This window comes from Neodiprion pinetum, chromosome 3, assembly GCF_021155775.2.
Source record: "Neodiprion pinetum isolate iyNeoPine1 chromosome 3, iyNeoPine1.2, whole genome shotgun sequence".
NCBI classification, from domain to species: Eukaryota; Metazoa; Arthropoda; class Insecta; order Hymenoptera; family Diprionidae; genus Neodiprion; species Neodiprion pinetum.
Window position 1 is genome coordinate 27,307,388 of NC_060234.1, and position 26,747 is coordinate 27,334,134.

The 26,747-nt window shown below is 44.3% G+C and overlaps 1 protein-coding gene across 3 annotated transcripts in view; it reads left to right on the forward strand.

Annotated features, from left to right (window-relative positions):
• Positions 1–26,747, forward strand: part of bru3 (bruno 3) — a 537,074-nt gene that overhangs the window by 212,944 nt on the left and 297,383 nt on the right. The window contains exon 5 of one of the 3 annotated variants that reach the window (XM_069134114.1): positions 7,796–7,854. The exons of the other annotated variants lie outside the window; for them this stretch is intronic. The gene's annotated coding sequence lies outside the window, so the exon portion shown is untranslated. The remainder of the gene's footprint in view (positions 1–7,795; positions 7,855–26,747) is intronic. 3 annotated transcript variants of the gene reach the window in all.

A 26,747-nucleotide genomic window follows, 5' to 3' on the forward strand; every position in this document is an offset into this window, starting at 1 on the left:
AATATATTATACAATAATTCAACCCATCGGTAGATGATTCTTATTTCTATCGTCATTTCAATCAGCTGCTTATTCTTATGCTGATACGTCACCTGATGCCGTTCCTGGCAAATAATCTACTGACAAATTATACCAGAATAATAATCATACGAAGTGACATGGCTTTGGTGATGGCTTGTTCAAATAAACTGTAAAATCATCTTCACTGATAAATGCACGGTGGTATCCAGACTAGCTTCTATTTTTCTGTTGAACGCTTCCAGTTCGTAATGTAAAGCATAATTCAAGGCACCTACGGGGGTAGAAAAGCAGCGTTTCGGGTGACAGTGGAGAGGGCTGGGCGGAAGTATTGAAATTTTTGTCCAATTAATAATTGAATGAATCAATTTGCCCGCCTCTTCTTGCTCGAGCTCCAATAAACCAGAGGCATGCTTCTCAGACCTCCCATTGGTCTTGAGAAGAGCGTTGCAGTCGTTGCCGCTACGCATTCAACGGAAGGATAAGCGTCAAAGGGTTCGGCAAGACGCCCTTGTCAATCCAAGGCCCACAGATGGCGAGAGTCGTTCGAACGGGAGGGCAAAGATTTATTCGCATTTATTCCCTGTACGATCGCACTGATCTCACGCTTCAGAAGTCTCCGGCCTCCGCAGCGGACGCTTTGCAATTATAAAAAGGGGGGAGGTTTTTGCGCCCTGGGAATGAAAACCGGGAACGTGAACCAGGGAGGCAATGAATCGAGGAGAGATGTATAGCGAGAGAGTGGGGACGGCGAGTGGCGAGCAAAATGAGGTGGAGGGGAAAATGGCGAGTGAAAGAGTGAGGGCGAAAACCTGGGGAAAGAGAGGCCCAGCTAGGAAACCGGAGAAAGAAGAGACGACTAAGGTGTCCGCCATTTCAGCATCCACCTTATCTGTTTGGCCTGTTGCGCAAGGTTTTTAATTACACGGCCGACTAATGAGTTAAATTCTGCCGTCTTGCGAAGAACCTCGAAACAGAGTGCAGAATTTTCAGAGGCCGGGATATTCGGATAAATGTGGAGACGTCTTGTGGCTGGGAACCCTTTAGAGCTGTTTAAACCGTGACTTATTGTGCCTGCATCAGCTGGCAAACTCGCTCCGCAATTACTCGTTTTTATTGTTTTTTTTTTCTCCTGGCTTCGCCTATGCACATACCCTAATACATTTATTGTGCCCACCTCAGGTAAATTAACAGTTGTTGTTAGAGGTCAAGAAAACGAACGACGTGACAACGATGACAATGCAGAGCTCTCAACTCGTTTTCGGAAGTCCTCACGCAATGTTGCACATGTTAGTATGCATCTGGCACAGAGATTCATGGTCGGTCTAACTTTGTCGTGATAATCATCCACCTACAACAAAACTAGCGGGCAGCACTGACAGCTTGAAAAAATGTTTGCACAAACGTGTTTACTTGCATGTATGCAAATTTTTTTTTATTTCATTGTTTGCCCACTGATGTACCTACCTTGATGAAACAATGTTCATGGAAAGCTTTACGGAGTATTGAACTGGTACGAAAATGGAAAAAACCGTTACGAATAAATAGCTAGTGCTCTATATAAGGTTTCAATTAACGCCTTTCACCAAGTCCATCGTGTTGTGTACAGATACAATTAAAATTCCAACCGCTAATGGTGTTAAATACAATCCACGCAATGTTGTGGAAAAGTATCAAATTGTGGCGTCAAATTTACAACTCGATTTAATCTGTATTTCACGTCAGTGTTAATGTTGATGGAAATAGAAAATGATCTGCAGACGATCGAAGTAACATCGTTTCATCGTTTTAAATTAATACGCAGACACCACCTTGTGTACTTTGAAGGTTAGTTTGTCGTCGATGTTACGGAACACCATCGCAGTCATCACACACCGACCGCGTCACGGATAAAATACTTGACCGGTGAAGTTCAGAGGTCCGTATAAACTCTAATAGAAAGTGGAAACTTAATTAATTACATCCCTAGTCTGACTCTACTCTCTTCGTTTTTCGTTGACTCGTACAAACTGAAAGCATCCCTTCCCTCACTCCCTTTCCTTTTTTCCGTTCCTCCTTGTCGATCGTAAGAGAGTGGAAATTCCAATATAGCGCAAAGCTGATCCTTCGTCTTATATAAGCTCTTTAGGGCAGCGAACACGTATTTGAAATCGAACTTTTCTCCTTCATAAGGTAGGAAGTTGATCCACCATGAAATTCACCGTGTTGTTTTTACATAGAAAAATTGATTCGGATTCTATCTTAGGTATCGAGACCCAAAGCGAATTGCGTTTCGCGGTGAGTCGAGCTCCGTTACCTGAAAATCTATGTGGAAATAGAACTCAACGTAATACGATTTCCGTTGGTCGTTCCTCATAATACGCATATCAATGAAAATTTCTGAACTCGCAGCGATTTGTGGTCGCCATGTGATCGCCCACGGAAAAGGCGACCGGGTCTTAGGGCAAACGACGCATTCAATTGCTCGCGATCAAAGTACCCGCGTCACGTGGGCCACAGGTTCGGCGGTGGGGTGGATGGTTGGCGCGGGGCGGGGAGGAGGGCCGTTCAAAGCATAAAACGAACGCCACTAATTCCGCTGCAATCCGCTTACACCCCCGAACGAACGAGCGTGGGCCTCCACGCTATGATGGCTGACTGCGAACCAAAGGGAGGTCGTCGGCAAAGACTCGGGGCAAGGGGCGGGGGGCAGTGGACCCGTGTCCGATCACTTGATTGGCTACCTTCCTCAAAAGCTCTCCCAAAGCTCTCCCGGGTCCTTGACGACGGGTAATAATGCCGGCTAGGCTCTGTATCGTCACTGAAGTAGTTTCGCAGTTTTGATGGTCACGTGTTCTCTCATTCGCTGACGTCGTTGGCATGTTACTGTGCCTTCGCAGAGAACCGGCGTGAATGCGCTATGCCGTCGCCGGTACCCCGAGCTTTTGACACTCGGCAACCGTTCTTTGTCGTGGATTTCTTAGCAGGTATCGCGAGTTTCGTATTCGCGGTAACATAGAGTCGAAGTAAAAGCTCTCGAAACTCAATGCGGATGCACGTGCATGGTAAAGGGGTTCGAATGACATCGCGCGAACTTCCTGGTCACCATCTATTCTCCTTTGATGCATGCGCCACTTCCTCGTTCCAATACCATATTCCTCGACGTATTTCTTCCAAGTTTTATGAGGACATGGATGCGGCAGAGAGATGTGCTACGTGCAGAGGTTTTACGGTATGTAAATCCAAGCGCTCCCTGCAGTTATATGTTGGGTTTATTCACCTTCTTTTTTTACTTTTTTTTTTTTTTTGTACACATCTACTTTTCCACTAGTATGGTTTTGATCATTCGATTGCGGCTCGTCGAGGAGACTCACGTCTCTCCACCCTCCTATCAAATCGCGGGAAATCAGATTATTCCGCAGACGCGCAATGGCTGATGTATCGCAATATCTAGCCTCGGTAATCAAAAACCGTATATCTTTATCGCATCGACAATTTCGTGTCTTAGGTACTCTGAGATACGTCAAAAGTCTAGGGACTTTTCAGCCTCTTTTATAATTGTTGAATTTTTCGCTAGTTGTTCCTCGTAAATTACATACGTTTTGATCCGATCGTTTGTATTAGCTGCCTCAGGTGTCTCAACATAAATTATTCCAGGTTACGTGATAACCCTGGGTCATTTTTATAGATGACAGGGTTAAAGGGCCGTTCATACTTGTACACGTATCGGCCGTTACCCCGGTTTGAAATTAACCTTGATAATAGTTACCCTTGCAACTAATTGCCAGTAGGTACGTAATTCGTTGAAGTAAAATGGCATAGGTAGGTATTATACTATGCTGCTACACCGTCGGAGAAATTAATTGTACGAAATCTAAGATTAAAGAGGAATGTTCCAAAGGTAGATTACTTAATTAAAAAGCACTTTCCGTACCGAAAATTACTAAATTTATCCAAACTTTTCGCAGGACGAGAGCGGACACATACCACTAACCGTTCCGTTAACTGTATTTCATCACTGTAGCCTTACAACTTCCGTTTTGTAAATTCAGGCCGTTTGATATTACCCTTGGAACTCTGTAACGAGTAAAGCGTAATCTGATCTTGAATTCATTCCAGCAGGGATATCTTGTTGTTATATATAACTGTACAGCAAATCCCCCTTTTTGATTCAACGGAATTTCTCATCTTCCCAAATCTACAATTACTGTCAAAAGTTTCGTAAGCAAATCCTTTTCGTTCCACTAATCGTTGGAGAGTATTATTTTCAAGAACTTCTGATAAAAACGCGGGCTCCGGTCGACCCGAAGGATCCCCAGCTTCCGTTTTCCAATGGCTGCGGCACCTTCACTTCGTTGCATAAGGCTCTTTATATTTGCATTGTTTTAACCCAGCTTAGCGTAACTCAAGGGCTGAACGAAGGCGTGAGCGACGCGGAGGGTCGAGCCGGCGGAGGCGGGTCGAGGATTCGGGACGCGGAGGAAAATATCTAAGCGCTTCGGCGGTTGCGAGTCCGCGTCCGGGCTAAATGCCATTTTGAAAAGGGAAGTGTGAGACGAGTCGGAGAGAGGCAAAGGCGGGTGGGGGATGAACGTAGAGAAAGTGGTGCGAGGGATACAGACGGAGTGAAAACAGCGAGAATACCCAGAGTATTTTAACAAATTTCTCAGAATCTATAGCCTTGCTCGTGATCAGCATACGACAGATTCCGCTCGAGTATTTAATTAATTATTAATAATTGAAACGACGGTAACCAGCGAAGGTGTGGGTGTGGGTGGGGGGGGGGGGGGGTGAAAACCGCAACGTTTGAATGCTCGGAGAACCAAGTAACTTCGCTAATTACCTAGCTCGGTGTAACGTAGACACGGGGAGAGAAACCCCCACACATCTACAGGGCGGGGGGTTGAAAGGAGGGCGGCGAGTCTTACGCAACCGCAAATCAGCGTCTATGTACGCAATAATAATACCATACGTAAACACGTACGTGCCCACGTGGACAGGTACGCAAGGTTGACAAAAAGCGATTCGCACACATATATACGCCAGGCATAACGAAGCGCCGATTCTGTGCGGGTGCGCGTTTCGGCGAAAGCTCGACACTTGCAGCGCCCGATGTGTGCGTGACGGGTTACAGGTGTGTATGGTGACGTGCACACAACAGCTGCCGGTAGATGATCGATAGATCTGTTGGTGTGTTATCGTCTCCCGCCTGTTCCCACCTTGGCCGTCCCGTGCAGGACGTCCTCCCGGCAAGCCGAACAACCGAGAGAGCGGTGGCTTCGTTCGGCCTCGAGCGCCAACCCCGCGTTTCCATAGCGATAGGTAAATGGAATCCGTAGCGAAGCCGTTGCCATGGCTACTCACTTCCCAGCCTCACCTCGCTCACCGCTCGCGTCTCACCTGCTTCGGGACTGATCAAAACGCCATCCACCTCCATCCGGCTTCATCCAGATTCATCGCGGTTCACCCCCTGGATTCACTCCGCAACGATTTACCCTCGCCCCCATTCCCCCGACCCTAGTCACCAATCCGCGATGATTAGTGTATTCGTATCTTTCATTGTTTTCACCTTGACATCCTGCTCATTTCTTACCACTGCCGTTGTTCTTACGCGAATCACGACGCTCTCCCACATGGCACATCTCCTTTAAACGTCGAGCTTGAACAACCCTTTGGAAGAGTGGGACTTTCGTTTTCTATTTTGTCGAGGTGTTTTTTTTTCTTCCTTTTTTTTTCATTCTCCTTATTTTCTCTACTCCTATTTTCACTTTCTTTTCTTCTTAGACATCCTGGATACGTTTGACAGCTCGACACGTACGGCACACAAAGGAAAAAAAGATGTTACGAGACATATTTGTATGGAAATCGCACGCCTATATTGCCGTACGGAGTCTTTTGAAAATTTGAACGTTGAAAGTGAAAAATAAAGATCAATGCTGCGCGAACGCGTATTATGTATATAGCTTCTTTGTCCCGGGGTAGTACCTGTCTCGATTGAATTTTACCTACCCTGCTTCGGATATTTCTATGACGTTGAAATTATTTCCATTAAAATCTAATCCTAGCTGCCACAATGGCGAAACTGTGCAAATTTACACTCTGTGGTAATTTACAACAGGATCCACTTGACTAACGGTTGAGGTGGGGCTCCTGCCAACTTTACTCATTATCCATAATTCGATTTGGAACTCAATTAACCATTAAACAATGTCTACATGATAGAGCGAATAGACAATTATAATCAATTTTACAACCATATTCCGTGGAATTGAACCGTCCGCGTCCCGCTGAAATTCCGAATTCTCATGCATTTCTATTTTGACTTTATGTAATCGCGTACCGCCATCTCCTCGTTTATCCAGATAGTTGGAATATTTTCAGCGTCGTTAAGACGAGCGAATATCACGACGTTCGTATTCTCTCGAGGTCTGTATTCTAAATTTATGATGTGTAATCACAGCTGCTTATCCATATCCATACTTACCCTAGTCGTCATATCGTAAGGCATCACCGTTCAGCATTTTTCCTCGCTGAGTTCAAACTCTAATGCAGTCATCTTCTCGAGTCTAGTGCCTAGATTTTACATCCGTGTACCTTGCATGTAAGCGGTTACCTGTCGAAGTTAGTCTCAGGTTCATTACAATGCTTTGATTAACGTCTGCCCTTGAGCACGGCACAGCTTCGAGTCTGTGAGAACGATCAAAGGGAACTCGGTCTCATGCTCCGGGTATGTCGAGTCCTTGCCACGTCTACCCGAAGTACAGCCGCTTATCCTCATTATCCATTATCAATATAGAATAATGATTAATAGCTCTCTGAGGAGTGGAACCGTACGCTCGAACGCCCCAGCGATCGTAACAGCCGAGGGCTTAAATTTATCCCAATGTCTAGGCTCCGGATGACGAGTGCCCTGGATTTTACATGATAGACATGGCCAAATCTTTTTACGATCAAAAAACACGGCTCCTTTCCATTTAAAAAGCTTTCGGTCCGTTGGAGAATCTTTCACTGTTTTTTATTTCGGTATCAAATGATTTGCTTCGCATTATGTAACTCGTAGATCGGTTTTTTGTTTCCAACGAAAACCGGTATTTCACGTGATAAATGACACTCAAAAAAGGCAAATACTGTGTCTCAGAGTAATTTGGGAAGTTGAAAACTTTTTTTTCCCCCTCATTTTCAATTCTGTTTCCACTCAAACTGACTGAACTTCTAGCTATTGCTGGGTGAAATAATCATTCGAAAAGTGGAAGCGGGTCGTTCCGTTGATTCGAAGCTCAACATGTACTTGGATTATTATACCTGGGTGAAAACTCAGAGACTCGATGCCGGGACTTTGATCGTCGTCGGGCGGCAAGACCCGCTGAGCCGAGAACGAACGGGGCGAACGAGCGAGCTTCGGAGTGGCATGGCTGTACGAAGAGGGGCTACGTGCTAATCAAAGCGTTAATGAGCTGCCGAGGCGTGATTAACATCTCACCTTTCTGCCTTCCATTTTCTACGTTCGAACGCCCCGCCTCGCCCGTTTTATACGCGACAATGGATATTAATGAACTTTATATTAAAGATTTTTACTATCCAAGGTTCTCGGGTGCACCGCTTCTCCGCGCATATACCTGCACACACCCACATTCGTATTTCGTTAGAAGCCCTGCAGAAGGTACCTAAAACTTTTCACCCTTATTTTCAACGAACGGTATAGTATCTTGATTACAATATTTCTCTTAAACGTTACGACAAAATTTCATCCAACTATGTTACCTGTTGTATCTGATTCCTTTCTTCTCGATTGTTTCAGGTGAGTGTTTTTAACCTGTGAGGATTGCCTGCTAGTGAAAAATAATCCTACCTGCGTTTGTGAGTATTCGTATGACGTGTGTTCGCCAATTACCGACTTGCGAGTGTTTTACTGTTTTTTTTTATTTACCTCACGTTGATTCAGTTATTAAGTTATGGAACTAGGGATTACAACCCGAGTGGACTATACCTTTTTCAACGTTTTACCTCAATTTCTGAAGCAGAAGATGCACTTTCATTACGTCTCTGTTTTTCTTCAGTTTCCATACCATGTTTCATCTCGTATCATGAGATCAAGAATGTGCAATTTAGGCACTCCTAAGCTTCTACCAACTATTTTTATCTAATGAATAAGTAACTAGGATAACTGTAATACTACGTATGAGTAAACTCAAAATTAGCGGCTATGTGTAACGTATTCGACAACGCGAAAGCTCTCGTGCTGCTGTTTCTCTTGAGTGAAATTAAAATGAAATTAAATTTTGATCATAAGTAAGCTTTAGAGTTGTTTTATACTCTCCGTAGAATTGATATCTTCCTCTTACAAAAGGAGCGTGAAGAAATGATAAGAACGATGACGAAACATGTACTACAGAAATTTCTTTTTACAACCAACAGATCCTTACGACGGATTCCACATTGAATTCAGTCAAGTCAATCAGTGTTTTATAATTTTTCACGCTTTCTCTGTCATGATCGTAATCTTTTTCTTCTACGCAACAACTCACCATCTATACGACGTCAGTTCACAGGACTGTGTGTCTTTTCAATTGAGTCGCATTATATGTCACAGATAGTGACATTAGATGGAAAATAAATTCACACCCAAAATTTAGGACTTGCTGCTTATGCGAGTGTACATCAATGATCAATTTACTCAATGTTTTCAGCATAATATTGTAAATTTCAATTTACTCAGGAATGATACTGACCGTAACTTGTGCGACCTAACCGAACAGAAAAATTTGTACAATGTGGAGGTGTGATAAAATTTCTGAGGAAATCATTTTCCCTGATTGAAACGAAGTTCTTTCAACCGTCCGATGCAATTTGGTTAATTTCCAATTCACGATTAGATTCGAGAGTGTCATGTAATCGTCAGCCCGTGAGCAATTTGATAATAAGTATATACGATTGTTCGGAATTTGAAGAGCTAAATTTACCTAACAAATGAAATTCGGAGACGTAGTTTCCATGTTAAAATCAACGGAATGTCCAACTGAAATTGATGCTCAATCCCATCATCGTGAATAGATATATTTTTCGAATGACCGACCTGTCGCAAGAAAATTTGTCATTCTTATGCAATTGATAGCTTCATTAAAACTCAGAGTCAAAGTAGGGCATTGTAAGTTTATCAATTCGCCGACAAATGTTGTTATTCTCACAATTATTCACCTTATCAAACTTCAAAGGTTGTAGGTATCTCATACTACAGCCACTCGGCTTGAACGGTATTTTAAATTGTGAAAGACAATCTTTCGCAGAGCTTGGCTTTTGATAAATTATAACCCAGAGAACCATCGGCTGATGTAGACAAATCTTGTTACCGAAAATTCATTTTCGGAGCCATCAGTATCCCAGGATATCCCTTTGATGTGACGATTTTAAGCCGTTACAGTGTACTTTCATCAATTTTTCATTCAATGTTATCAGTATAATGTGGCTGCTCATTCACCGGACATAAACCGTTCTTGCATAAGGCGGCCTGGCGAAAGCACGCTCTCAGGGGGCTGCTGATTTATACACATTACTTTGAAAGACGGGTTCAATATAACGCTTCCGATATCTCGCTGCTGCACTCTTCTCAACGGTGAATATAACCGCGAGCTTATGCCTCAGATTAATTGACCTAATCGTACGATATATGTATTTTTTTACATACAAAGCCACTCCGGCCATTTTTTTTCGATAGAGCAGTGTCGAGTAAGTGTGAGTTGGTAGACGTGTATCTGTTTACCTATTACAAGTAGCCGAGCACGTCTGCTCTCTTTTGCACTTATTCGTATCGCGGAGAGCAGAATAAGACGTGACCTTTGCGGGACAAGTCTGACAACTTTCGAGGAAATCCCAATTTCCAGCGTTACCGTAGACTTTGGTTGCAATCCGGGCAAGGATCGACGGTGGCTTCTGCACTAAGACTACCCTCAGCGACTAACTTTATAAAGTGCCGTGAAACTTGTAATGCTGTAATCTGAAACTGTCATTATATTAGAGCGTTCGCCGAGCTGCTCGACAAGTTGTATCGTTTCCTCTACGTGGGGTCAGATCGTCACCAGGACCGTAAAACATGGCGTACGAACAACCGTGAATCCAATGGCTTGTTCAACCACTGTTATTGATGCTCGATTTATTTTCAGCGTTGAAAATCGTTAAAAAAAAAGGAAAAACGTATCGAATAAAGGTCAGCATCACAAACTCATCCCGCGTTATTTGCACGCGTGTACTCGTGGGCAGTTATTCGCAAGGTAATCTTCGCTCACGGACACCGAATTTTCCTATACCAGTGCACGGTCACGCGTACGCATGAAAGAGTCGAGAATATATCGATTTCACGATGTCCGAGTTATCTTGCGGAGTTGGGGGGCTGGAACCAGGGATGGTGATGGAGCTGGGGAGGGTGGAAACGGAGGCGAGCGAAGGGCGTCGGACGGCACCCCAGGTTAACGTGTCACCACTTTAATTACGTTCATCCTGTATCCTGGCTGCTCTACAAACATCCCTATCCGAGGATCGACTATACGCTGTACTTTCATGGCAAGCCGACGCGACGGTTCGGCTTGTGAAATTTAATAACCTTAAAACCATATTATGATATTAATAAAGCGGACAAATGCATGGAAAAGAATACCCATGCTCGGAGTAACGCGGAAAGGCGATGTATCTACGTATGAAGTATAAATTATCAGGATGTACGCGAAGTCATTGAATGCGCATCGGATTGGAAGATTGGTATTCTGTCGGGTATGTTGATAAATATGTGGAAATATACTACGCATAAGACTTTTACCCGGCTTTATTGTCCGGAGGGTAAAAATATGTGAAATTAAATTAACGGAACCAGACCATTCGTCGAGGGTTGCACGGATTGCATATTGTTTATACCGATTGTGAGCAAATAATGGATGACCCAAATGACCAATCAGGTGGCTGATGGAAATAACACGTCTAAATGAGATTGACGACAAACGAATTGATTGAGATTATACCTGGTCGTATACTGTGCTTGTTCCTGTGGAAAACGGGTTAGGTAAATAATTCAAATGTTGCAAATGGATCACGTGAGGTCACTTGCTTTGGATATTGCACATGCACACGAGGCCAACAGTTCCGATTCTCTCTTTCCACAGTACGTATTATTTACGAACAATTTGAAATTGGAGGCCGATGTTTTCCACGTATACGTGAATCTACGTTGCGTGATTTCCCTGCTTACACAAAATTCAACTAATAGGCTATAAAAGTAAAGATCGACCTGTACGCACAGCTGGCAAAAAAAAAAAAATAACTTGAAATTCAATTCGCTACACGGACCTTAGGCTTACACATTTCCCGAGCGCTGCTATGTACACGAAACCACTGCGTCAGATAGAAGCTAGTGAAACTGAATTATCGTTGAAGCCCTTCGATGCGATCGAATCTCGAAACATCGACTTTTACGCGATATGCGACTGCGAAATTGCCCTCGCAGCGACCAGCTATCCACCGACGAGAATGGCGTCCATTTCTGTACTGCTGTCTATCAGAGCCAATCAACGTAAAAATTTAAAAAATTCAAGGACACTGAAAACACCGTGGCTTACCCGTGTTCATAGCTACCCCGTCGCCGAAATGTCACATATGTATGCGCTGCTCAACAGGATTATGGCAATTCATATGAACTGTTCGGAGAAATAGGAAAAATACAGTTCTGATGCGTACTTACGGTCATTTTACGGACAAAAAACTTCACCGGCTAACCGAGAAAGTTGGTCCTTGCAAATTAAGGTTCAGGTTTTTTCGAAACTCATTTTATAGTTTGAATGATCATCGTCAATTGATGCAGATAGCTGTATATATGAAGTACCTAATACAAATGAATCTTCATTTCTCCGCAAACTGCAAAATCTCTATATTAGAATTTCCGCGATCCTATCACAAAGCATTTTTTCGACAAGTTGTGTTCGGTACTGCGTTCCCAAATATTCTATTTTATAGTTTTATTCCATAGGTTGAAATAATTTCCGACGAAATGACTAGGCTGGCAAATGGGAATTTCTACACAACTGTAAGGGAGGAAAGGTCCAGGCGTGAATTTTGACACTGCTTTCTCGGACAGGCAATCGCACCACATTTGGCCAGACAATAACCGCGCTTTCTAGCAATAATACAACAGTCGAAGAGTAGCCCCCGAACGCTGATGCGGGTTTTTACCCAGGACATTTTGAAATACATTCAAATTACATCTTATTTCGGTTCACCCATTAGAAACTATCTGCTGCTAATTGTAAAGCTTAAGCTAGTTTCAGAATGTCTGAACCTTCTTTCACACTACTGAATGTTCGTCAATAATCTAACAAACTTAATAGCTTCAAGAATGATCAGAATTAAATTGAAACGTAGTTGACTCATCAAGATTTCTTGCGTACTTAAGATGCAATCTTTGGATATTCCGTATTCAAATACCTGTTAGAAGTCTGAATTCGCGTGAGAATCCGAAGCTGCGTATCTTCGATACAGTTCCAGATGTTACAACCCGTTGAACAACTCACGGTTCTTCTCTCAGAAGTTCAGACGTTGTCGGACTGATCGAACGGCAAATTAACACGACTTGGGACGTTGTTAGTGAAACTTAGATGCAGGTAATCAGTATTACGTCGGTCGGTCCATACAACTGTCGCTTTGAATTCATCTGCATCGCATGGAATGACCGTCTTGTCCTAGCTTGGATTCAAACATGGCCACACGCGCATAACGGGTAACCCTTTTCATGACATAATTGAGTGTCACTTGGAGTCGTAACAAATGAAGGTGTGCGTACCTCGGTGGGTAGCCAGGGCTGAGCAGTCTGGCTGAAGGTACTCATATAGCTTGCAGCGTCGCCTGGTTCCGACCCCCGGCCTCGAGCGCTTGGGGTCAAGTTACCAGTGACGTCACTGATTAATGGTTCGACTTGTTTAACAAGAGAGGTCGCACGGGTGACCGTGTCCATGCTTCGTCCGCTAAATACTTGTGCTAATGCTTGAACCGAAGCATCAGTCACACCGACCCCAGCCACCCCGGCGGGACTCCCTCTTCTCCTTGGGGACCATTCACACGCCATCGACCGAAGGAACACGAGCTACAACTTGGCAGGAGCTGACGCGCTACCACCCGCAGTTTGTACCATGACTCCTGTATGGGTCTCAAACAAACGCGCAATCAAGATTCAACTCCTTAATCGTGCACGTTGGATCCCGTGACCACCGTTGCTTTATCGCAAGGATTCGCGTCACCATCTAATCATTCACCTCGTCTTTTTCGCGTGGTATAACTTAAGACCAGCCCAAAGTCAATGGTTGCTTGGCACGAAAAATGTCATTCGACGACGCGATGAAGTCTGAAAATACAATCTTCAACCGTCACAGTATAAGTTAGTAAGAACAGTAATCGCGGTGCTTGTTAATGTGTACAGGTTTTAACAACCTTGAAATCGGTATTTTTTATCGAAAAAATTTCCAGAGAGTTGGTTACTCTCGGAGCCGCATACCCGCATGTGAAATCTTAACAATTTTGCGAAGCGATGAAGAAACGCATTCATCGGTAAGTACAGGGTGAGAGGTTGAGGCTACGGGTGAGAAGCCTTTATTGTTTGCAACGGCAAATCTCGTAGTCCAAAGGTTCGCGTGTCTCCCATCTACTTAAATAAACTTTTAAAGATTCTCCGAGGCATCGACCCATGAAAGATGTTAATAAGGCAAGTTTTAACGAGCGACAGCCTGCTTTGCGGACCGAAGGCAATATTCCTCTACCCGCTTGGCACCGCCGCGCCGACCACCTCGCTCTGACGGATCTTTATTAATTGAGCGAGTTGCTCCCGAGGTGTCCCAGCTCCTTGCAGACCGGATTCCTTTTCCTCCATACCTACCAGGAACGCACAGCCCGCCAATTACGAAAGTTTAATTATGCACTGTGACTGGTGAACAAGCTACAGAACTTTCCACAACTCACTCGTATGACGCAACGCAATGTGCAGTCAGCGTGTGTTTCCATAAACAAATTAGAATCACTCGCTCGCCGTAGCGGGTTATTTTCTCTCCCTCAGGGTTATAAGTACTGTCACGATTATGCCAATCCCCATTGCGCGTTAGAGCTTTGTTGCAAACGTAACGCGAGACTCGAGCCGTGACTTGGAAGAAGTCCTATAGGTACGTTCCACCATTCCATTGGCTATCTTCGTCAAAGGAAGGATATTATCGCATTATCCGTTCAAACAAGCTGCCGCGGAGTTGAGAAGGTTGGAGGTGAACCGACTTCGTTGCAGTCGAAGTCGATAATAGTTGGCAAAGGGGTGCGGAGTGTGGGGTGTGGGGTGTGGGGAATGGGGGTGATAAAGTCGTTATACGGGCGACACCTGCCTACCCTCACCAGTCTCATTCCCTGTTTTCTCCCCTCCAGAATCTTCTTCTTTCTCATCTCTTCATCCTCCCTATTACGCGCACAATGTTAAAGGGACTCCTGCGAGATTGAATTTGCTAACGGAAAACGCGAGTGAGTGAAACGTATTTGCTTTTTGTCCCTCACTACATTGAGAATTTCTTCGGCTCCCCACTCTGTCGATCTGGAACCCCTTCACCGCTCCTGCGTGACTACCCTTCCGTCCCAGATTTCATCCTTGCAAATCGACTCCGCCGCACGAACCGGCACCACGGTCTACATACATTCGAAGTATACGACGTTGAGAAGATTTTCATTTGGAAAGCCAGAGGGTAAGGTCAATGTTACGCCTGCAATAAGATTACTGTTAGGATTCATTGGTATAGATCATTTGAAGGTGAAATTCATCCCTTTTGGTGATGGGGACTTTGAAAAATGACGGAGCATTGATTGATTCCAGTGCGAGTACCACATACGCCACCTAGAACCCTTGTTTCCTCTTTCGCTCACGACCAAATCGAATCAATTTCCGTTTTCCCGAGTTGTTTTGGATGCAAGAAACTTTTCCAAGACGTGCAAATCTCTCGAACATGCTGCAGCGACGTACTTCCTCAATGACCGGACATTAAACTTACTCCAGATGATGGCTCAAGCAGCGTAAACAGACGGATGCACAACGCGTGCTTGCCTGCAGTTACACCCATCCTGTTCCCTGCTCCAGTGTATAGTCTGAGATCGTGAAACTAAATTACTCTCTTCGTACATGCGTCATGCCGGTTTCATGAAACCTGGAGTTTACGGCCTTCCGTACACGCTGTGAAGTGCGTAACATGGGTACTTCCATGTAGTCACTCCACGCCTCGTTTATGCGGCCACATCAAGTCGCGATACACGCGTCTCGAACGAGCCTTTTGCAGTGGTATTTTAATCTGTCCAAGCCTCTTAAGGTCATCCTCGAGTGGAAAACATCGCTCAGATGAGACACAGTAATTATTTCATTTAATACGCCTTTCGTTGGCGTACTCGAAAGCATCAACCTCTATCTCAGAGGAGAATAAGAAAAAGGTGCCAACTGATATCAGGTTGTGGAATTGCTGTCTGTATACCGTGAATTGAAACAACCTCGAGCATGAAAAACTTATACGAGACAGTATAAAGTAACGCGTGATTGATTGCATTGTGAATATAACGTGGCAGTCGAATAACGCTTTCTTCTGCTAGCTTTTGCAGCACCCGAGATGACAGCGGAATCGAACTGCGAATTGATTTCCAAAGCCGGGCTCAGTTACACCGTGAAATCTCCTCGAGCTGAAATGTATATATATCAAATTTTACTAAGGGCTCCATCTGAAGACTCTATACTTACGATATGTTCGCGTCATCGTACTGTAGTTTGTCAGGAGAACGTTTCGAGATCTCCTGAAACTGTTAGTTCCAAGTGAATTGCAGTCAGCTTCAATATTTGTAATTTTTACTATCCGCGTTCATCTTCCTCAAGCTTTACGCAATTTCAACAACTGACATTTTCTTTTTTTCGTACTGACGTGTCTGAATGAACGACTAATCATCCGATGGAGTTTGCTCATCACAGTGATTTGATAGACCTATAAGTGATTTGATTAACCCAAGCGGTAAGTGACTATTTAATGATTCCCCGTACAGAGAATACCCGTCTGAATTCTGCATAAGTGCTTTCGAAATTCATCCTCCATGGGTCAACACTGCAACTTCGTCGACACGCTGCGCAGCAAGTGACGTGCGAACACGCCCGATGCTGTCCTCGTGCCGGTGCATTCTCTTAAGGCTTCGCATGCGTCAAGGGACACCCCTTGCCTTCGCACCCCGTCGAGAGGACCGTATCGCCAACAAGTCGATAACAAACTGGGTCAGCCGACGGCCTCACGGTACCTATACCTACCTTTCATATTAATGCAACGTATTTATAGAGGATATCGCGTATCGCGTCTCCCTCGGGGAAAGGGAGACGCGAAGCAAAAGTATTTGCAACGGCGAAAAGAGAAAAAAGGAATGCGAAATTTTTGCGACAATAACGATAAAGTGAGTGAAAGCGGTTCGGTTTATTGAAGAAAAGTTCGTCCAACGCGGATGCAGGTTGGCTCCGCCCAATATGCACTCATTGGCGACCGTTCGCGTCGGCCTAGTACCCTGGCCTATGCCCGACCGGGTTACATCGGAGCTTGCGACCCGCCGCGATGACTGGTTCTGGCATCCTGCCGCGTCGTCGCATTCATTCCAGCTTATTACGGGAACAGTTATTTGTTGCGGCGGGACGAATCTGACGATCCCAGGAGGACGGAGAAACGGGCGCCCACCCGACGACGTAACCTTGACAACCCTCTTCTCTCACCTTTCGATATACGTCACGCGTCTCAGCCCCCGTCCACTTTTCGTCTTAATCGCGAACTTCCCTCGCTAAAAATATCGTTACACTTTGTGCATGCGAGGTGTGGGCGCAGTCAGCTTCCAAGCTCACGTGCCCCTATAAACTTCAGCTTATAAAACGGTTACCCGATCATGCGTCGGTCGTGCCAACTACGTGCCTTTGCATCTAATGCACGAGCTTGAAAGCTCGAACGACGCATCACGCCTGCATGCAGGGCGGTATTTCGCCCGCCTCTATTACCGTCGATTTGTCAGCTGGCTGCAGACGATAACGCATTTCCTCCCACAGCTCCCTACCAGAGCTGCTTCCAGTTTCGACCCTCTACCTCCTATCCCTCACAAATCTGCTGCTGCTCTATACGTCCGGTTCTCTTCTGTCTCTTTCTTTTTTTTTCTGTTTGGTTGTTTCTTTTTTTACATTCACCCCTTAAGAATTTTATTACCAGGCCTTTTATGGATTCTATACTGTTTTCAGGAACGCATCAACCTGTGCTGGTGAAAAAAAATATGTCCCCTGAATTTACGTCCGATATTCGTTTCTTCAATAATTAATTTTACCATAGCATTCAAACGAATATTAAAAGTTGCGGTACTTGAGAGATTTTTATCTTCGTTACGCATAACTTTGACTTCAGAGTTTTTCCTTTTTTTTTTTTTCTTACTAGAAATCGGAGATATAATCGTCTATACTTAAAAGAAAATAATATATTACGTGGAAAATGAGGAAAGTAAAAATGAAATGGTGTCAAAAATACTAAGGTGATGAAGAAACTGTCGCTCAAGACTATACGTCTTATATTGTAGTAAAGTGACACTACTAGAATCGGTGGCTCTGTAGCTGATTTCTCTTTTTCATTTCTATGCATAACATGGTGTCAAGTGAAAATTGAAGTAAAATGAGGTATCTCTATAATAAAATATGAATAGACACAAAGCTGGACCTGTGCATCGAATATCGGTATATCGTACGCATCGCCAATAATAATCAAGCAGAGCAAAATTGTCTGGCAGCTACATGCAGGCAACGGCTACCGGTATCGTCCGGATAGAGGAACACCCCCGTTTAATTACGGAGCGAATAGTCACCCGGATGATTTTCAATACGTTACGAAATGAAGGCGTCGGTTTTTTGAACTCTCACTATACGCGGAATTCAATGGACCTCTATCAGGAAGCCCTGTGCCGTGAATTCGCAACCAGAACGTGCGTATACGTCGAATAGATCGCGTCACCGCGGATGTTGCCAAGGGTTCATAATTGAAACGAGCGAATGGAAGACAGGGGGTGCATTCGTGCAACGCGTATCGTGTTTCATCGCCGTCGCGATTTATTTGACGTTGCACGAAAAACATGAAATCGTAAAACTTGCCTACGCCTCCGTTGTTGCTCCAAGATGAGACGCGAGGTTTCGATAACTTTGGCCCCCTCTTAACGTCATACTGCAGTGTTGAATTGGAGCGAGGGCACGGAGTGGTTCTGAAGATGACAACGGCTGTCTCCGGACGTTTGCTAAGCTTTAATAAGCCGCGTATGCCGCGTGAAATAGATTCTTCGGCGCAGAGTCTTGTCGCCGGTGCTACCGAGCTCTATTCCCCGTTAGGTACACATAAAGCGCCCTAAAGACGAGGGCGCAGTAAATCAGTTTATACTACTTCCTCTGGAAACTACACCGATTTCCCCGGCATTGTTTGGCAAACAGTAATTCATTATACGATATGACTCCATGAGACTTGAAACCCTCCAGCTCCACTCCGTGCCCTGCACTTCGTTTTATTCCTTCTTCGTCCCGTGGTAGGTACCCGATACTTCAACTGCAAAATCTCCGGGTGCGTCATGAAAATCTTTGCCCTCTGTAAAAAGTGGGTTGATTCTACTCAATGGAAGCCCTAATGACTTGATAAGAAAGTTTAAAGGTCATAGATTGTACTCCGAAGCTGAACAACACGGAGGCTGCGTTCTATAAGTTTCGCGCGCAACACAGAATTGATGGATCAGACAGCTCGTCAGTTTCAAAGAGTGCATGCAAAAGAGTCGATTTGAAACTTCGATGAATTCAGAGATAATTAGACCCTATCAAACAATTTACTCTTTAAGAATCTTGCAAAAATTCGTCTTAAGCCAGTGAAAGTATGATGGGTCTTTTATTAAAAAAAATGTTTCGTACCGTAACTTTGACTCAGATCGTAGATTTTCAATTAACATACAATTACATGAAGTTTGCGAACTCAATAACGGTCCAAAATTGAAATCAAAGACGTCAATCTCTTTGAAAGATTTGAATTGGATAATGAATCTTCATTAGATGGCGTTGGCACCAGGCAGCCTGTCCTGGTCCAATTACATCTGGTACAATGAGTACCTATTCGCTCGCTTCTCTCCGCGCTTTCTTTTTCTTTGTCTCTATCTCTCCGAGTATCTCCCTCGTGCGACCCTTACTGCCTTCTCTTCTATTTCCCTTCGGTCGTCTGATACTCTTCGCGCTTGACTACGAGAGATGATTGTGCCCCGAGCAATATGTTTTATTTATGCCACATCTCGTTGTCTCACGCCCGTCTGCCCTCGAGGAGTCTCTTTTGGTTAGTAATCAAAGGGACGATATAACCACGCTACATCACTTCTGATAGTCAAAGTGAAAGACGAGTGGAAAAAGGAGAAGAAATCAATCGCAAATTTATTGAAATATGTATCTTGAAATTACCATCTAACCATTATATTCTTACAATTACTATTTCAGCCTGCGCATGTGGATAGGTAAGAATAGAAAATACTAGAAAATTCAGTAAGATACCAAAGTAATTATCACTACGTGACACTTTCGAAATCATTTTCGATCGTTTTTCACTCAACGTCGCAGAGGTTAGCACGAAAAATTGAAACGCAGCCACGCTAATCGCTGGTGCGAGGTCATGGTGAACCGAATCTGATCCGCATTAACAATAAGCGGCCATCCGCGTGGCTAGACGAGTAACGAAAGTTTCTAACGAACCCGGCTCTTCCAAAGTGAAAAAGCCTGTAAGCGCGCCCTTCTACTTCACCTTGCCCTACCCCCTACCCCTCCCCCCCCCCCCCCCCCCCAGCTCCATGAACGTCGGCGTTCTTCCTTCGCCTCCGCCTTTTTCGTCTTCTTCTTCAAAGATATTACGTGCCCGCGATTCGCGCGGATTCAACTTTCTTCGGTTATTTATTAGAGCGTCGGAAAGGAAGTTAATATTCATTACATCAAGGCGATGGTAGCGCGGGTGTGTTGTTCGTGGCTTGTTTCTACCTACCCCTTACCCCTTACCTCTTAGCCCTTATCCTCTGCTCCGCCCGATGACGTATTATTTATTTGCATCCATTACTCAGTACTTGGCCCTGATTATACCTGGCTCTCAGTGGTCCATGTGGGTGATCGCGTCTTAAGGCGAGCCAGAATACCGCGAACGACCCGAGAGGTCGGCAAACACAATTAAAACCTAAGCACAATACGGATTGGACTTGGCGATTAGGTACGCCGCTGTAATCTCTGATGACTAATGCGCGAGAAGAGCAATCTGTAATGCCTGTAAAAGGGATGAAATCGAGACACTCGCACGAGTGAGTAAAGCTTTTGTACGCTTCTTATGTATTAGCAGGGAGAAATGCACTCTTGCGAAAAAAAAATCCCGTCAACTTTTGTTTCGCAAAATTCTTAGTGTCCCGTTCATAGGAATAGCGATTGCTTGAACGGTTGAACTCGTTGCGTCGGACATCCGTTAGGAAGGGAGGAATTTGCTTCTTATTAGAATCGCATCATATTTCTCGGATTTTCATTTCTCCGCGCCAAGCCTTCTTCTTTCTTTTATCTCCCTTATATACCTAGAACTCTGGCATCTATGGTATCCGGAAACAAAGTACTCGTAGGTATAAATGGCCTTCTTATTTTCGAGTGTGCTCAAAGCCGTAATTATGAACTACCACCTCAAGCGTAAGGCTGGCGAAGGCGAGAATTCTAAGACGTCGCAGCAGCGCTTGTGCTATAAAGCAGCTGAAAGCAACTTCCCTCGAGAGGAGGAGGGTAGGTAGGTAGGAATAAGATGGGTAGGCAGGCAGGTTCTGCGCTATAGCGTTCAGGTCTAGTTAGACAGGGACGGGGAAAATCTGTGCATGGTAAAGTGCAACGAGGTAGCAACGGATGGTAATGGCAAAGTGGGGCTGCAGGAGGAGGAGGAAGGGGGGGGGGGGGGGGGGGGGCAGGATGGCCCGGGATGCGCCAGGGAGTTTGTAGGAAGTTGTTGAAAAGATTATATTCGCATCGCTCATCGGGTGGATGCTGATGGGCGTATTTATCGCCTGCACCCTTTTTCCAACTTTTTTCCCTTCCACTTTCCAATGCAGCCAGTCGTATGCATATGAAAACGCTTTGGTGATGATGTTGGGCTATGATCAAGCGAGGATCACAAATTTCATCGTCCTCAATCACCCTAATGACGTCACGTTAGACCACCGTAAATTTTCTCAACTTGGAACAATTTATCATTCATAGACAGAATTAATTTTTTCCAACCGTAATTTATCGTGCTTTCAAAGCTTCTGTGTGTAAAAGGGCTTTACATTTACAGTATGTTTTTCAAGCGAGCCCTACGAGTGAAGCAGTCGCTGCCGTTACCGAGATAATCCGAACTGTATATATGTATATGTATCTCTATTTAGAAAATTGAAAAACTTGGAGTGTTACGTTGGAAAATGAGTGCAGCGAGAAAGACTGAATAAAGCGTGGGGGGATAAAGAGGATGAGCTGGTAAGCGCGTGATCATCGAGGAGAGGGATAATGCAAAATATGCAAATGAAAATGAGACGCGATGCTTTGTTAGATAATATTGTGATTGTCCACGTAGCCATGGCGAGGAAGAGCCGGTTTTCGGTACCTTGGGTAGTTGGAGAACATTTCTATGCACCTGCTGTACAGCCTTAGGTGGTTCACACTCTCTCAATTTGCCTCTTAGCGCACTCCTGCTAAATTTTTTTTCGTCTACGTAGACATCTGCTTCGCGTTAGTTCTACGCAAACGGGATTCGTGAATCTCCGTACCGGATTGGTCAGCATGAGTCATACCAGGTGCGTCAATGGACGTATAGATTGAGTCGTAATTTTGATGTGAAATCAATGTCGCTCTCGAGCGCATCTCGGACGGTCGCGTGTACGACTAGGGTGCCGCTAACCAGCTCGATCGAAGACGAACAAAGAGAGGCGAACGCCGGAGCAAGGGCTAAGGTAAAGGTAAAGGGTATGAGCTATTTTGAGATCAGGGGCGAGTGACGCGTCGGAAAGACTTGCTTTAATGCTGAAAGTTTAACGGAACATCACGTCACCGAGTTCCTACATCCTCTTCCGCGATACAGGCCCTTGACAAGTGGGGCCCTTTGCAGCCGCTTTGACTTCAATCATGTCAAGACACCCTTATCGGAAGTGGTCAGAGCGTAATCAGTTCTGAAGAGCTAAACAAAGACCCCGAGTACCCGAGTTTCCTAATTATAATCATTTCACTTACAGCAACATATAGTATATACGGTTATCTGGCGGAAAAGTGCTCTAAGATATTGACGGTGAAAAAGTGTTTACATCATTTTTTTTTTTAGCTACATGGAAGACGTCCTAAGACACCTTTGAGAAATATTGAACAAAATTTTGCTGGTGAAGGTAATGCTGGGACGCAATATTTTTCGTCGATGGGATATATTGTCGGTGGAAAATTATTAGTTTGGGCAAAATGCCAAGGTAAAGGGTTTCGGAGCTATAACCTTTAGTTGTTTGTCCTTTCCTGATTCATCGAGAGTCGCGAAATTTTATCGTAAATAGTTGACCCAACTATTTTGCGTGAGCATCCCTTTCTGCCGTTGGCTGTTCTACTTAATTCTCCCTGGTGTGACGTCAATAAACATGCTAATCAGAAATGCTGAATTCTTCGTCCCCTACAAATTCTTTCTCTCTTTCACTCTCTCATACACTCTCACTCACCACCCCGACTGCCCATTATGCATATACGGCGAAACATTCTGAGCCACACTCACCCCAACCATCTATGTAGCCCTTTATCGTTCCACCCTTTCTGGCATTCCAAAATTAATTATGTTATAAATGAATCCTAGCGATTTGATCGCAAAAATTTCACACATCGAAGTAATATTCACGCTTTTCCAAAGCCGCGCAACAACGTCATCGCCTTGCAAATCTGTAATAATGTACAATAATGCTAAGAGTGGAAAAGCGCAGTGAATGTACACAAACCCTTCGAAGATGGTAACCGCAGCTTTGATGGTGATTGATAGGAGGTACCAATTTGCCTACCTTTGACAGGACTTACATCCATGCTAAATATACGTGAAGCAATATTTTGTACCTATTCGCGTAAACTCATATACGGTAAACTCCTTGGTTGGCGGCTACCCTTATAACCTACTAACTATATCCCAAGAGTTATCTGAAAATTTCCTTTACGATGGGAGAGTTAATAAAGGTAAATATTAGCTGTGGGAGTGGTTTGACGGAAACTAGCAGGGAGCCTGGTTGAAGCCGACTTGTAACGGCGGAGCCACGAGAAAGGGAAGCAGGATGCCCGCAACTTTTCGTTCGTTATATCTGGTGCCAATGGAGTCTCGAGGTGGATTGTGAGAAACTAACTTCACAAACAACATACCCTTCGAGTTTTAGTACTACCCGCAGTCGATTCAACCATCCTGAGAACCTGCACTGCTGGAAAAAACATGCCTGGGAAATTCAACACCTACACAAATTGACTACATTTTTATCTTCGTTATAGTTAATGGATTTACTTTCGTAAATTCACTACTTAAACGATCTACTTGCCAGCCACAAGCGTAATCCTTTGTCTTTCATCCCGATCGATAGGTCAGCATCCTGGAATGCGGGGTACATCTAGTATTACGTAATTATGAAACATTGGTCGTCTGGGGCCATGTGCCAAACAAGTATCTCGAATATTTCATGCATCTAACCAGAGTAGAAGACAAACCGTGTGCTGAAGCCGTCCCCAGTTATAAATTAAATGTAAATACGCACGAGACGGAAAATGGATAGCAAATACCAGTCTGCCGTCCCGAAACAACAATGCGGCTTAGAGGATAGGCTCTCTGTGAAAAGGAGGTAAACGGAACGAACCTATATGTAGGTGGGCATGGGACAGGAAGGCACGTAGAACGGAAAGAAATCGGATGACGCCCTACATAAAACGAGATAAAATCAATATATACGTAGCCCAACCCATTTTCTGAACAAACACATATACATGCATGCCCATCAAGCACACAAATAATACGTATGTACTGCGAATGACGATAAATGAATTGATCTTGCAAAAGCGAGGAAACTTGTCACTGAATTCGCAAACACGACAGCATTAACTAATCATCGTTTAAAAAATTTTAACGCACAAATGTCCAATCCAGAATCTTGGACAATCAGACAACTCGAAGTGGCTATTTCTTTCGCGTTTCGATTTTAAATGACTTGGCTGCCAATCGCTTATTTCGATCGAGTTTTATAGGTAGGTGGTTAAGTTTGTAGGCGTGGGTCTAGATGCAGGGTGACAAGAGCAGCTGACCGAGTTACCCACCTGGAAATGACCCGTCATCCGCAGCCTTGAGCTCCTGAATTAGATATCCCGAATCCTGAAACCCGAATCTCAAACGCCGAAAGTATTTTCCAATGGCCATTTTCCCAACGCTATAATCAAACTTGGCAAGTTATTTCCGTGAATAGACATGCTTTGGTGGGATTATTACACCGCGAAAGGTGATTTGATGAAAAATTCAAAGTGCTACTTGTAGGATCCGAAAAGGCTCGATCGTCCAGCCTTCGTGAATATTAATGGAGGTGAATTGTAACGAAAATGTTTCGATTCAGTATGTAATCGATTTCTACCGAAAACTCTCCCGATCTTGAATGACCTCTTAATTTCTTCAAAGTGTAGATAATTATCGAAATTTTCCAACCTTCTGCCTACATTTACCACTACCGCTCCGCAATTATTTTCACAGTGAGTGAACTTGCACGACGAATAGAAGCTCTGGAACTAGCTTTCGATTAAAAGAGAATCTTGTATCAAAATGGACCGCTGTCCATGCTAGTGTGAATTCGACAGACCTGTAATGTAAACGTGTTTTTGTAGTCCTTGAACTATTTGCAGAAGCGAAAAAGTAAATTGACTTCACATCATATACCGACGGCGAGGAGCATGAAACGACAAGCGCGCGTGAGCTCACTTCGTGACATTGCAGCGAATCATTCGAGTGCAACGCGTCGCATGGCCGCAATCTCGTGACTGCAGGTGCAAATATAAGCTCGAATTTTTCCTATCCAGCGTCAACTAAGAGCGTGTGAGCGTATGTTACCGTAGCGACCCGTAATTGGGGATGCGCTCCACACCAAATTGAACTTTTTCATCAACGACATGTTATTCCAGTCAACTGACAATGCGACCTCGTATATCCATGGAAACTTAGTCGAACGGCTTATCATAATTTTATCAAATTGTGTATCTGAAACGAGATAAAGTTAGATATATTCGAACGCCGACGGCATTTTTTCATTACAATTTTGTTTCCTCGACCGTGGCCCTTCGCGTTGAAGGATATGGAGCGGCACGAGCCGTTGAACCTCCCAAATGGAAAACCATTGAAAAACAACGGTGTGCCATCCCTGGGATCGAGGTGCGGATACGCCGGGCTGCTCGTGGGTAAAGGTGGCTGGGTTTAGAGCGCGGGTGGAAAACAGTTTACCGCTCACGGTCCATTAGTCAAAAATGTCCACTGACACTACTTGCTGTCGATGCAGTGCAGCGCAACGACCGAATAAGAGAGATTCGCCGAGTTTTATAAAGTTACCTACTGTGTTTCAATGTACGCGATAATATGCAAAAATACAATGTTGCGAGGGTGGCGTCGGTGCGCGTATCCGATGGACTCGTTGCCTTACACACGTGTGGCAAATGTATATCACTGATACATGGGCAAAGATATACCCGGTTGATAACGCTTCCATGGCTTAGACGGCGAGCCGTTTACTTGTGTTCTCTTGATAGCTGATAGCTACAGCTTCTGATCTGGCAAAGCTTTTTGGCAGATTGAGCTTTTGTTCTATTGAGTAGGACCTGAAATACCGGTTCACGAAGGCGTTACTTCAGCGCGTTTCTTCTCCCCCTTTCCTCATTCATCTACGGAGACGTTAAATTCTTTCCTGAGTGATTTGTTTATTAACGTTTGCATCCTCTTCTTGACAACGGCTATCCAATACTGTTCGATCAAATCGACGCTTCCAAAGAAGGTCGCAAATATCACAATGGGTTATGCTTTATAGATATTTATCGCAACATCGTCACGAAGGTTGATCAGTGTGGGGATTTTAAAAGCAATGAGATTATTCTCGTAGTATAAATACCTCGCGAACGGCGATTATCAATCGAAAAGAAAACATTCACCCTAAAATTTTCGCCTCCTACCGATCAGCGCCTGAAGAAATTATTCATATTTCTCAGCAAATTTTTTATGTTCCATCTCACCCTTCGACATTCTTGACACGGAAATACTTTCGAAACCAGGTCAACCAACCGTCCAATACTAAACTTCGATCAGTACTTTTCCGTTGTTTTTCATTCGCAGAATTTTCATCATAGCATCGCAAGGGTGGAGTAAAAATATAAGAAACTTTTTTTAGTGACTTAGAAGTAAGACGGTCGGAGGTTGAAAGCGTATCGGTAACACAGAGTATACTATATATGATCGCTCCGACAGTAAAGTCCATTTTGCAAGGGTGGTTGGCGACTAGATGCGGTGAGACCGGAGGAAGAGGTTCTCCTCTCATTGTAGATTCCGGAGTAACAAATGTTTGCCGTCATCCGTCGGCCACCCCACCCTTCCTCCGTCGCATCCCCGATCTGCTCTCTCTTTCTCTTTCCCACT